Source organism: Pieris napi, chromosome 1 (genome assembly GCF_905475465.1).
Source record: "Pieris napi chromosome 1, ilPieNapi1.2, whole genome shotgun sequence".
In the NCBI taxonomy this organism is placed as follows: Eukaryota; Metazoa; Arthropoda; class Insecta; order Lepidoptera; family Pieridae; genus Pieris; species Pieris napi.
The window spans coordinates 5,115,782-5,128,143 of NC_062234.1; the positions used below are offsets into that span (position 1 = coordinate 5,115,782).

The 12,362-nt window shown below is 29.7% G+C and overlaps 1 protein-coding gene across 3 annotated transcripts in view; it reads left to right on the top strand.

The window, feature by feature from the left end:
- Window positions 1-12,362, top strand: part of LOC125057970 — a 133,734-nt gene that overhangs the window by 43,121 nt on the left and 78,251 nt on the right. The window contains exons 1-2 of one of the 3 annotated variants that reach the window (XM_047662269.1): window positions 966-1,190; window positions 10,940-10,987. The exons of 1 other annotated variant lie outside the window; for it this stretch is intronic. The gene's annotated coding sequence lies outside the window, so the exon portion shown is untranslated. Of the gene's footprint in view, window positions 1-965; window positions 1,191-10,939; window positions 10,988-12,362 lie in introns of those variants that run through there. One more of the 3 variants, XM_047662197.1, reaches the window with a different exon arrangement.

A 12,362-nucleotide genomic window follows, 5' to 3' on the forward strand; every position in this document is an offset into this window, starting at 1 on the left:
CTGGCACGATTTGTGCGTTAGCCAGCGTCAAGTATAGGATTTTTTTATAATTCGTGCTTGTCTTTAGAAATTCGACCGTGTCCTCCATGTATGGTTTAGGCACTCGCCCGGTACCGCACAACCCTCCCAAAGGCCGAGAACAAATTTAAATTAAATTAAAACTTGCCCTCGAACCGGGAATCGAACCCGGTACCCCTCACCTAGCTGCCACTTAATAAGACCGCTAGGCTATGAGGCCCCACAAAGGGGATGTACTTAATTATATTTTCCTTCAGAACGTGTTGCACGAATTCAACATAAAAAGTAAATGACTATTTAAACGTAAGGTAAACATTTTTTACGATTCATTTCAGCTCTATACAAAGAGATCTAAAAATAAGCAATTCTTGATTTTGAATTACAATAAAGTCATGATAGTAATGACCTTTTGTTCCAAGGATCTGATTCCGGAAAAGCTCGTAATAAGATATGAGGCATCGCAGTATCACTACTAAATAGTTGGGTCGTTTTTGTGACCTTAAGGTGTGGGAGAAATGACAGACGTCATTAAGATCCGTGACATACCCAATTTTGTTGTGGTCTAAACAATAAGCGATTGAATTGAGTGAAAAAAATCAGTTTATAATAAGACAGTTTGTAAATCTATTTATAAAGCATTTTAAAAATGGAGGTTAACTTTTGGTTGATACATTTTTCTATAAAATACTGCAAGTCTGTTATTTTAAATTGTTGCATATATGTTTAAAATTAATTAATAATTACTTAAATTTTTTGACTGACCAAACATTAATTAGAAATTTTTAAAGGAAATGAAGCTTAGAAATTAAAAGAAAGAAGATGAGAGAAGAAGAAAGAAAAAGCTTTTATTTTAATTTTATATCGATACAGGTATGATTTCGCTACATCTCATCTCTTGTGATTCAATCACCGTCGATAGCAAGGTGATTAGTATTTCGAATTCGGTCGTGAATGGTGGGAGTGCGCAGTCTCTTGCCGCCAGTCGTTCCGTGCGCCCGCCCGCCGCTGTATCGCGCACTGTACTGCCGCGTACACCCCGAACAACCCTTAATATTTAAAAATAGAACACCTCTGTGAATTTTATTTTCAAATCTGTGATTGTGTTATGTGCCAGTGACGTTTGCAAATAGCTTCACCCATCACTTTCACCTTCCAAAGAGTTTTTGCAAACGGTGAGTGTTTTAATGATTATACAATTTGCGTCCCAATGCGGAAGTCTTGTTATAAAAAATGAGGAATTGAAAATTCGTTACGTGTAAAGCAAGGAACTGGATTTGAATAAGTTTAAAACAAACAAATTGCATGTTAATTAACAAATGTAAAGAATGTTACTAATGGTCTGTGGTTTAATTATGAGTTTAATTATTACGTTTTGTGGTAATGGAGGAAACCATTGTCATTCGCGCATTAATAAGACATCAACGAGCGAACGCGTTGAGGTCTTTTCAATGCAGTTACTTCACTTTTCCAAACATAATGTTTATTGTTCTGTGGATTAGAACTTTTTTTTATTCTTTTTTTATTTCAGTAGATATAATGATCAGTTAATATAAAAGGCCCTTTTACAATATTAGGACAAATCACAAACAATTTTGTTATGCAATAATTGTTTGTCTCGTTTTCGTAAAGTCTAATATTAATTATTTCTGTTGTTCAATTTGTTATGGTTATTTAATAAATTATATTAATTGCTTCGTTTTCTTGTCATTTATTTTGATATTAATTGGTATAGATATCTCTTAATTGTAGGGTAGATCTCTGACACATTAAAGTAACTTAATTAAAACATAAAATATTGAAATTGATGTCACAACAATTTTACCATATACTATGATATAATCAGAAAAATTTGCAGTTTCGTAATATATGCCCATTTGGTTTCGTAATATTGCCTTGTGACCGACGCGCATATTTATTGGTGATATGTTAATATTATCTTTGTATAATTTGAATAAATTAATATTAGAGTCATAAAAGTGTTAAGTTATGGCTATACATATGCAACCCCACAGGCCTCAAATATTCGCTAACTATGGAAGCATCTGAAGTAGTCTTAGCCTATAACATTTGTAGTTTCTGACTAAAGGCTGCGTAAATGCGTGCGTAACGTAACTTCTTTATATATATAAATAAATATACAAAATTTGTATATAAAATGTTGTCTTAAATGACGTTGATATTTTGAAGGATATTAATGATTCTTTTTACCCTTTCTTAGAATTGAGTTACAGTTAACCTTAGCCCGCATTAAATAATGGTAGCTGATAATGCTCTGTCATCAAAATTACTTACACTTTATATACAATATTTTAACTCAATTGGACACCTTAATGTAGGTCAAACAACTTTTCAAGCAAGATTTTATCTTAAAGTTGAAGGAACAAGTGAAGGTTTAAATGTTGTATGTTAAAAATATAATTGAATTCATATTCCAACAAAATTATTCATGACAATAGTTTATACATGGAAAATCAAGTTTTATTGCTAAATCAAAACATAATTTATTCATACACAAATATATATTTGGAATGTTCTTAACCTATATAGTAATAATACTAATCAAAATTGATAAATAGAAAATTCAAACAAATTTAAAAAGTTTGGTCCCTGTGGCAGTGTACCTTTAACGCTGGCAGCATTTCCTCGCCGTATTGCGATATGTACTTATTCGTAGAGCGAGGAGAGCACCAGCTCTGCGGTCACCGGTACTGTCTACCAGGCGCCAACTTTAATCTTTGCGCTTGACCACTTGATCCCCACGACCCAAGAGAATCTATTATTATTACTTATGTTTTTCAAATATACCAATATAAAATATTAAAAATAATATATTATGGTCTACTACCATCCTACTGAAAATCAGTTTGACATTATGACTGATTATATTGTTTTTAATTATATATATCTTACAATTGTTTATTAATTGTACATTTCAAACTGAATAAACAAAGATACTTCAATTAATATTAAAAAATAAGAATATTAAAAAATCTATTTATCTAAAAGTATTGTAATATTTTAATTTCTAATAATAATCAATACCCAATAATTTTATAATAACAGTATATAGTAACAAGCTAACATATCAAACGTTGTTTTGCCATTTAAATTATTTCTATTATTAATAGGTATTTTGTTAAGCCAAAACGTAAAAAAATTAAAATATGTCCAGCAAAACTTTTATGTATTATAATTTGGGTGTGCTTATTGACGTTGTACATTGTATTGAATATAAATAGTCCCACGACAATGCTATTTGAATTCAACAAAAGCCATAATGATTCAGTTAGCGAAACGAAAGTCCCACGATAAGTATCCATCAATAAAATTTCAACACATTTAAAACATAGATCAAATGTCCTTATATCAATGCATTTAGGTTTAAAATCGTATATAAAAGTTTAACAAAAGAAAGCTAATAGTCCGGGTAATTGTAACTCTATAGACACTATTTATTTTAGGTACGTATTATGATTTCAAATATTACAGATACAAGATTTGATGATTTACACTCTTTTGATAGATGTATGATGATGGTAATGGAAATACCTCACACAGAACGTTTTTCGGCAAGTTTTTTCTAGAATAAAGCTGTGGTCTCTTTTTATCGTTTTCCCTCCGTTCTTTATGAGCCCTCTTTACAATCATTTAATGATCATTAATCTATGCATTTAATTTCAGTCTGATTTTTTTATTAATAACAAAATGTAACCTGATTTTGCACGGCGGGATTTGTTTATGTTCCAGAATTTGTATGAATAAACTTTCGCATATATGAAATTTGGCTAAAATATATTAAAAGTTAACTGAATGATCAATAATAATTGATACATTCTCATTTATACGTTTCCGAGTAAGTATTAAGGTCGTCGGAAGAGAATCATTTCAGTACTTTAACTATTATCTAATAAAGGATTTGAGAAGCGTTTGTGTCTGTTATATGCAAAAACATGCATTATGCCTGTATAAATAAGATTGATTACCGCGTACAAATACGTATCCGGCACTTTCAATTTTATATCATGAAGTACACGCATAGGGCATTACAGTTAACATTAGTTATACAAAGATATATTTTCTCAATAAATTAGCAAAAAATTATAATCTTTAGATTGTATATATGATGTATGTGTTTACTACATATACATTTTATATTTTTATAAATTTATATTAATGTATACAGTTGAGATCAAGCGTTCGCTGGGTGTGGGACCAGTTGCTAAAGTTACAACACGGCGTCTGTTACGACATTGAGGAAAATCAACACCACAGATTATTTTACATTGTGTTGTTTTCTCTAACTCTATTTAAATTATTTGTATGATATGCTTTGGTATGCAGAAGATTTATCACGAAAAATAATAATTATGCTATGCATTTTTTGTCAACATTGATAACGCTAGGTATGCCCTAATAGTATAGTACTTTTTATGATAATAATAATATTTAAGAATACTTAAAATTAAATAATTGAGCAGCGCCACTTGGGCTCTTTTGGAACTATACAAACACGAACGTATATCATTTGAATAGAATTCGAGTAATCTATTGCAATATGTTCTTGACGAAGCTATAGTAAAATTGCTGTTTTTATATTCAAAGGTAAGAAATGGTATATAACTTAATGTTATCATAATAAATAACACTAATATTATTTAAAATATGCTCATTAGTACTCTTTCCGCGTGGAAGCGGAAGTCTCAAATATAATTTGATTATTACACATACGTACGACACAAAAACTTTCATTAATAGTAACAAAGTTTAAATTTGCTTATACTAAGAATAATAAGATAGTTTGACCTTTACAATTTAATTCTCAATTTAAACATGATTCAAGATAGGTGATATATGCTAATAATCCACTTTGAAAACTTAATGACTTTGGTGATGTATATTAATTTTAGTCGTTGAATCTTCAAATCTAACTGAACCGGATCTATCTATGCTTCTTTTTTTTTTAAATTACTCAATATTTTACGAAAAATTTATATATTAGGAAAAAAGGTATTTATTTGCTAATTACCACAAGCTGTCGACTTTTTTCTTTCAGTACTACTTAATATAAATTTTAAGTAATTATAAATTTACATTTTCTATCGCTGAGAAGTAATCACGACATCCTGCAATATATCGTTTAATCTGGTTTACATTGAAAGGTCGTTTACTTGTAAATATCTCTAAAAAAGATAATAAAAAACTGTTTTTGGATTGTTTTTGTCTCTATTCAATTTGAGTACTAAATCAACTTCTAATTAAATTATGCAAAATATGCGTGGGAATTTGAAATAATTTCTCAATATATTATTATTATATAGTTATTCTAATTTTTTGTTTATAAAATAGCTACATGTTAAATAAAATAGTAAACGTTGCAATGCAAAGAAGGCTTATATATTTGGTATTTAATTAATAAGTTATGGTAATGATTTAATACGAATGATATACAATAATAAAAATCATTAAATTTAGCTTCCTTGTGTAGAAACGATAATTTTTGAACAACGATTTAATCCTATCGCTTTCTCCACATAGACAAGTAACTAAGTATTCGATATACATCATTGCCATATATTTATATCAAATTATTTCTTCCACAATTTAAAATTATCTGAACACAAATGTTAATCTATTGATTTTCTATGATCTATGATTTCTCAATAATATCGCGCCGGAGGGCATATTTATTTTTAATTAAAATAATACCAATAGCCTTGCTACCGAAATACAGGAAATCAATTTATTTTAAATACATTAGTAGAAAATTAGAAACATTAAGAACTAATCTAGTAATAAAAGAGATTACCTTTACCTTGAATTAACGTTTTATTAGCCTGTGACTTTATATGCCTTATATTAATATAGTACAATGATTAACCTCAACACTTACATCGGGTACTGAAATACCGGCCATTTGCAACTATACTTTTTAAGTATCTATATACGCTTTTAATACTGTATCAGACCTAAATCAACGTGTGTCAGGCACATACAGCTATTTTCCTTCAAAATAGACACGTGCAGAAGTCCTTCCAGCTTCAAGTTACGCGTTTTAAATAAATAAACGGCTAGGGGAACAATAAAACAAAAATTGTTTAGCGACACATATATATTTTATGTGCATCTTATCTTAGATCTCAATTTTTATTTCCAATTGGCTATATTTTTGTCTTTTCAAAAACTTACACTTATATTGAATGCAATAAAACCCGTGTGAAGCAATTGAACAGCAATAACATTCATAATTAGATACTGATCAGAGAAGTTGTCATTCAAAAATGCATGTTGCAGCTTTTGAATAGAGTTCATTATTAATTGATAAGTTAGACAAAAAGGCATGGTCAGTCATCGCAATATTAGTTAGAAAGTATATGTGAACTAAATTGGATATTCTTTCTTCGCCTCAGGCGTAATTTCTAAATAAATATGCAGATAAGTATGTCGTATAAGAGGATTATTTTTCTATTAATTAAGCTGTCGCGGCTCATACATATTTTACTCCCGTAATGGCTGAGAGAACAGACATAATATCATAGGCTGTCGCCAGATTGGTTTATCTCTGGAGCGCAATTAATTCTTACCCATACGGTGCAGCTTTGTGAGATATCCGGATGTTTTAGACCTAAAAGGCGACGAAACGCATTACGCTGATCTCTTACTTGCCTGTAAAAGAAAATATAAAAATGCAATATTTTTTTCTTAGTAGTGTCTCTCTCGTAGCAATTTGTTTCCCCTTAAATCAAACACGCGACCTCATAAAATTCCTCTTAATTAATTGTCACAATTCAATGCCTATATATGCAGTAATATAAAGTAGGCAAATTTAGGTAATTATTGTAAGGTCTGGTTGTAAAATGTGTTAAAATATTTAATTGCATTAAATTCCAGTCACAAGTCACGGATATGTCTTAAAAATTAGATATCAAAAAACTCCTTAAATAATTACATAAATAGGATATTTTTTGTGATATGACGATCTTTGTCACATTCAATATGTTAGGACTAACCAATTGGCCCAATATGCAACTTTTATAGTATATTATAAGCATCATATTAATCAACACTATCACCAAAAGTCATATTTTATTTTAATTGGTATCTACAATTTTAATACCCATTATGTCGAAACGAAAAAAAAACGCCATTACTTGTCAAAAGCATTGTTTTATTAATGGAAATGTATATATTTTGCATGTATAAGTACGTGTTACCAAGTGGTACGACCAGGCACATATGTTTACTATCGAATGACATTTCGGAAACTTGTCTCTTTGGGTAAAACCAGTCGACCTTACCAACCCACAAGCTGTTTGAGATGCGAATTATAAATTTAAATTGATTGGATTTGCTGACTCTATGTTTTAACTTAACTATGTTAGAACCTTGGAAATAATTAAATTAAAATAAACACGTTTTTTATATCTCCATATATCTTATAACTTTGGATTCTCAAAAAATAGTATTTTTTTTAATTTTAGGACCCTTAGAAGGTAGGCAAATATTTTCCAGAGAAGTAAAAATATATATATATTTTTTTTAATATATTTAAAAGGAATTAATCTAAGTAGATTATTAAGATTTCTTTCATTCCGAAAAATGTAGGGGTTTAATTCGAACATAAATTGCATACGCAGCATTGCTTGTATAGCCAAGGGATTGCGTACGAAAAGTAGGGCATCCATCGCTGTGTGTGTGAATTCTAAGTGCACTTTCCATCTCAATCTTCAATAACAATCGTTCACAAATAAACAATATGTAATCAACATATTTGAATGTGCAAATTTTAAAAATATCGCCACATTAATCTACAAAAAATTGAGATTAGAAATTCATTACATTAGTGCAAAATGCGCATATTTATTGATTATCTTATAATAATAAGTAAATTTTACAAGAAAAGTTATCTACTTAAAGAAACTTTCATTAGAAAGATATTTTAAATTTTACAAACGAGCAAAGTAATGGGTGAAAACCCATAAATTGCAGGGCAATTAGATAAATGCTAGACTTTCTCCTGTCTAGATTCTAGACCACAGGGTCGCTTTGTGGCAATAGACAAGTTAGTAATTTATAATTTGTGTATTTAAATTGCGAAAATTATATTATTAATATTAATGTTATGAATAAAGTTTATTATTATAAATTTAAATTATTCATTCAATGTGTTGTAATGTTTAAATTAATTTCAATCGTTATTAATATGCATAAATTTTAAACAAAATATAAATCATAGAATGTAAAGTCATTTTCAACAAAATTATAGTTACTTTATTTAAAGAGTTATAGCAAATCGCATGTGAACGTAAAGAATTTTCCCATTTCAGCAATTGTTTCCTTGTTCCAAGTTTGTCAATATTGAGAGTTGATCGTTCTATACAGATTTCGCAATATATGGGGAATTATAGTCATAATCCAAGACATTTTTTATATGGAAATATAAAATTATCATATTTATAACGTCTATTTGACGTACTGCTAATTATAAAGAAATAAGTATAACATCCAATCAATATGCTTACCAGTATAGATATATACCTGTTGAAAACATGGATCTTTAATATCTTGGAATTATTTACTGAAATTACAGAATATCTGTATCTACATACTTCACGCTGTCATAGAATGAATGCGGTTATTCAACTTGGAAAGTCAAGAGAAATGTTGGATTCGCGTTCGTTATTGTGATCACGGTACCGAGGACTAACTTGGTACACGTGATTATATTTAAAATCAATATGACTAATATTCAAATATTACACATATGAAATAATGTTATCAAATTTTAGTCTGTCTCCATAGAGTTTATCGAAAGACGTGTAATATGTGCAAAAAGGATCTGTAGAGTCTGTGCAGAAAGAAGTTGCGGCGGTTAAGCGAGCTAAAACATGATTTTAGTACCCCAGCTGAAACAAATATCAAAAATGACAAATGCTATCAAGTATGGCCATCTTATACAAAGAATTTACTAATACAAAAATAATATGTTTGGCCAGGTGGTATGGTCGCACCACTAGCCTGACAGCAAGGCTAATAATGCTCTAGACAAAAGTTACAATGAAGTTTTGCGTATCATACGATTACACGTAGGACGTGTTAAATTCAATATCAAACGTCAAAGTGCGCAAGATTATTTTGTAACGAACCATAAACCGACAAGTTACAAAAGTATCACGAAATGTCACGACAGCACTTAGTTTCTCCACCTTTTTGGAACATTTTTACTGTGGTCTTAGTGACGAAATTTTTTGCGTTAAAGAAAGTTTTGTTAGGAAATAAACTATTCAATGATTAAAATTAAATAGTGGTTATTATTATTTAACATTTTAAACACAACTTAAATAGTAATCGAGTTGTCTATTATGATTTATTTACACATATCTTAAGTACAATTAACACAAAATTAATGTCTGTAAGTGCCGCAGATAAGGCTGTAGACAAATATTCTGCGCCATTTTCCATTTACAACTAGTTCAATTAATTACAACAAAATAAATAATAATAGTGATAAATTAAATGCATTTTTCAATGCATACAGTGTAACAAATTACTTATGATGGATAAATAAATCTATCCAAACGTAACAGCCGTAGACGAAACATGAAATACATTATAAATACATAATATCAATCCTGTTATAACATCATTACTCAACGCGGTGATGCAACGAAGACAAGTGACTACGGTACTACGGTTGATCTCCGTCTTTGTCGATGGTAAAGCCGATTAATAAATGGTAGATCAACGGGCTACGGATCAGTAACTGGAGAACGTTGAAAGGAATTTACCAACTGTCAACGTCAAATTTGACACTATTGTGACCAATGAGGAATTACATTGGCTTTAGATGTAGAAATTACTAGACCGCGTGTTCGCGTACACTCAGATATATGAAAACAATGTTGGGTTTTGCAGTAATACATATAAAATCTATTTCCCGATGATAGGGTTTGCTGTTAATATTTGATGAGCTCGTGTATACTTTATCTATATTTCAGTGTAGTCAAGAAAAAGTAGTTGTTAAAAGACTTTCATGCCATTTCTAGTGCGTGACAAGTGACTGTCGACAAATTGTAATTATTAACTGTATTTCGATTTAAAAGGAATCAATAGCTTGGACTGCGGAAATCATTGGGCCGGAACTCAAGTTGAACAATGCGTCTATTTGATATAAGAATAGACAATTCTATTTTTATGTATTACTGTATGTTCTTATAAATAGTTTCAATTGGGCTTAAATATATTGAAAGGAATTGAAAATTACTATGATTCGTTTGCTATCATAAAGTTAAAAACTTAAAGTACTGATTAACTGTCATAATAAATCTTCTGATACAAAAAGTTAAGAGCTTTTTTTAAACTCATTTTCTATATATGTACAAGATATATGTAGTTCTATTTTTAATAAAACAATATAATATTTTCCAAATTAGAATATATGTACAAGTTCAAAGATGGAACATTTATGCTTGACTTCACACACAGCTTTAATTACCATGTCAGAGGTTAAGTAGAATGCTTATATACACTTTATTTTGTTTAAATGCCACATAAATTTCACAAGATCAAATTAATGTTTCATAGTTAACAAATTAAATAGACGCGCTTTTTATCTTGTAACCACAAAATTGACCCATACAAATTTCAAAAGTCATTATGAATGTTCTTTTAAATCGTTTCTACAACAGCCTCACTTGACAATGATTGACAGTGTCATTGATAAATATTCAATCATTTAAGAAATCGTAATGAATGGAATTATCCATTCATTACGATTTCATCATAAATGCCTGCTATTTGTAATTACTTTAATATATACATATTATAAAGAGCAAAGAAATAACAATTTCCTATTATTTAGTTTGTTAATTGTTTTTTTTGTCAAGTGTCATGTAAAATTAATCAAAGTTTTTATTTATTACAGGTACGTAAAGAAAAATAGCCGTGGTTGTTTTTTCTGCAAACAAACGAGGTTTGGTACTTTCTATTACTTAATATTTGAATTGACAAAAGTAAAAAATTACTTCTAAGATCTTTAATGGCCTTAAGGGTCACTGTAGTAAAAGCTTATGAACGACAGGAGGGAGGAGGAGGGGGGACAAATTTAATTTTAATTTTCGCTCGTAATCCGCCACGCAAACGTTAGATTGTACGTCAATTGACACAATTTTCATTATGAAATTAAATGATGTATTAAAGCTCTTGAATGTTTTGAATCTTTGTTATGACTTTGTCATAGAATACACAAGTTAGTTGAATAACCTGTAGCCGGTTTCCTGCCTAACCGAATGCAATCTATGCATATTGAATTTCAACTGTCGGTATCGGTAAAGTGTAAGTTCCTCGAACTGTCAATATTATGTGTATAGGCGGGAAATCAAAATGCATAGGCGAACAAGACAAACATAATGAGAAAAACATCTCGTTTAATTAGATATACTGCTGATATTTAATATTGCTTTTGATATTTGAGTACTACATTAAAAAAACGTATAAATCGCATGTACTCGTATTTGTTTATAAAATAACTAAACGCATAGTTACAACTCTAATTTGAGTAACAATTTTCATGTTAACATCTGAAATAACCTTAATCTAAATATAAAAGTCAGGAAAAAGATTGAAGACGACTTTATGTAAAAGTAAAAAAGTAAAGTAAAAAAATCATTTAATCATAGAGGTAACATAATTAACACTTATGACTCGTCAGTAAAGAAATACATATTAATGCTTTTAATTTTACATTTACTGCTAGTTCTCAAATCAAGGGCGTAGAACGGGAGAGAAGAACTGACAATAAACTCTCCGCCACTCTTTTTAATCGCCATTTTTTTTGTTTTACAAAATGTCATATTTATATGGAACTTTAAATTTATTTGTTTGAACTATTATTGAAAACTACCGAGTATTTTGCCAAGACGTCATCAACAATCATTGTAATATACTGTAATATACTATACCTAAAGCTTAAAGCGTACAAAAATCCCTTTGGTAGGTTTTATGTTCATCGCTGGACTTAAATTAAAATATGTATACCGAAAATATTTCTCAGGCCGTGGTCATTTTTTGAATTACGTACTAGTAAAAAAACTAGTTATGTGCAAATTATGACGTAGTTCATCGCGGCCGTGACGTGAGCAGCATAAGCACATACATTCTTCATCGCATACTAATCAAGTGAAATTGACATTTTGTTCTAATAACTTAGAACAGGATATTCTAGAATATTCACATTGGTATAACGTCAGAATGTAACAAATTAATAGCATCAGTGTTATGGATGTTGCTGCTTTATTATGTCGGTTGACATTTAATTTTTAATAGCTATTATGCATTGATTATAATTT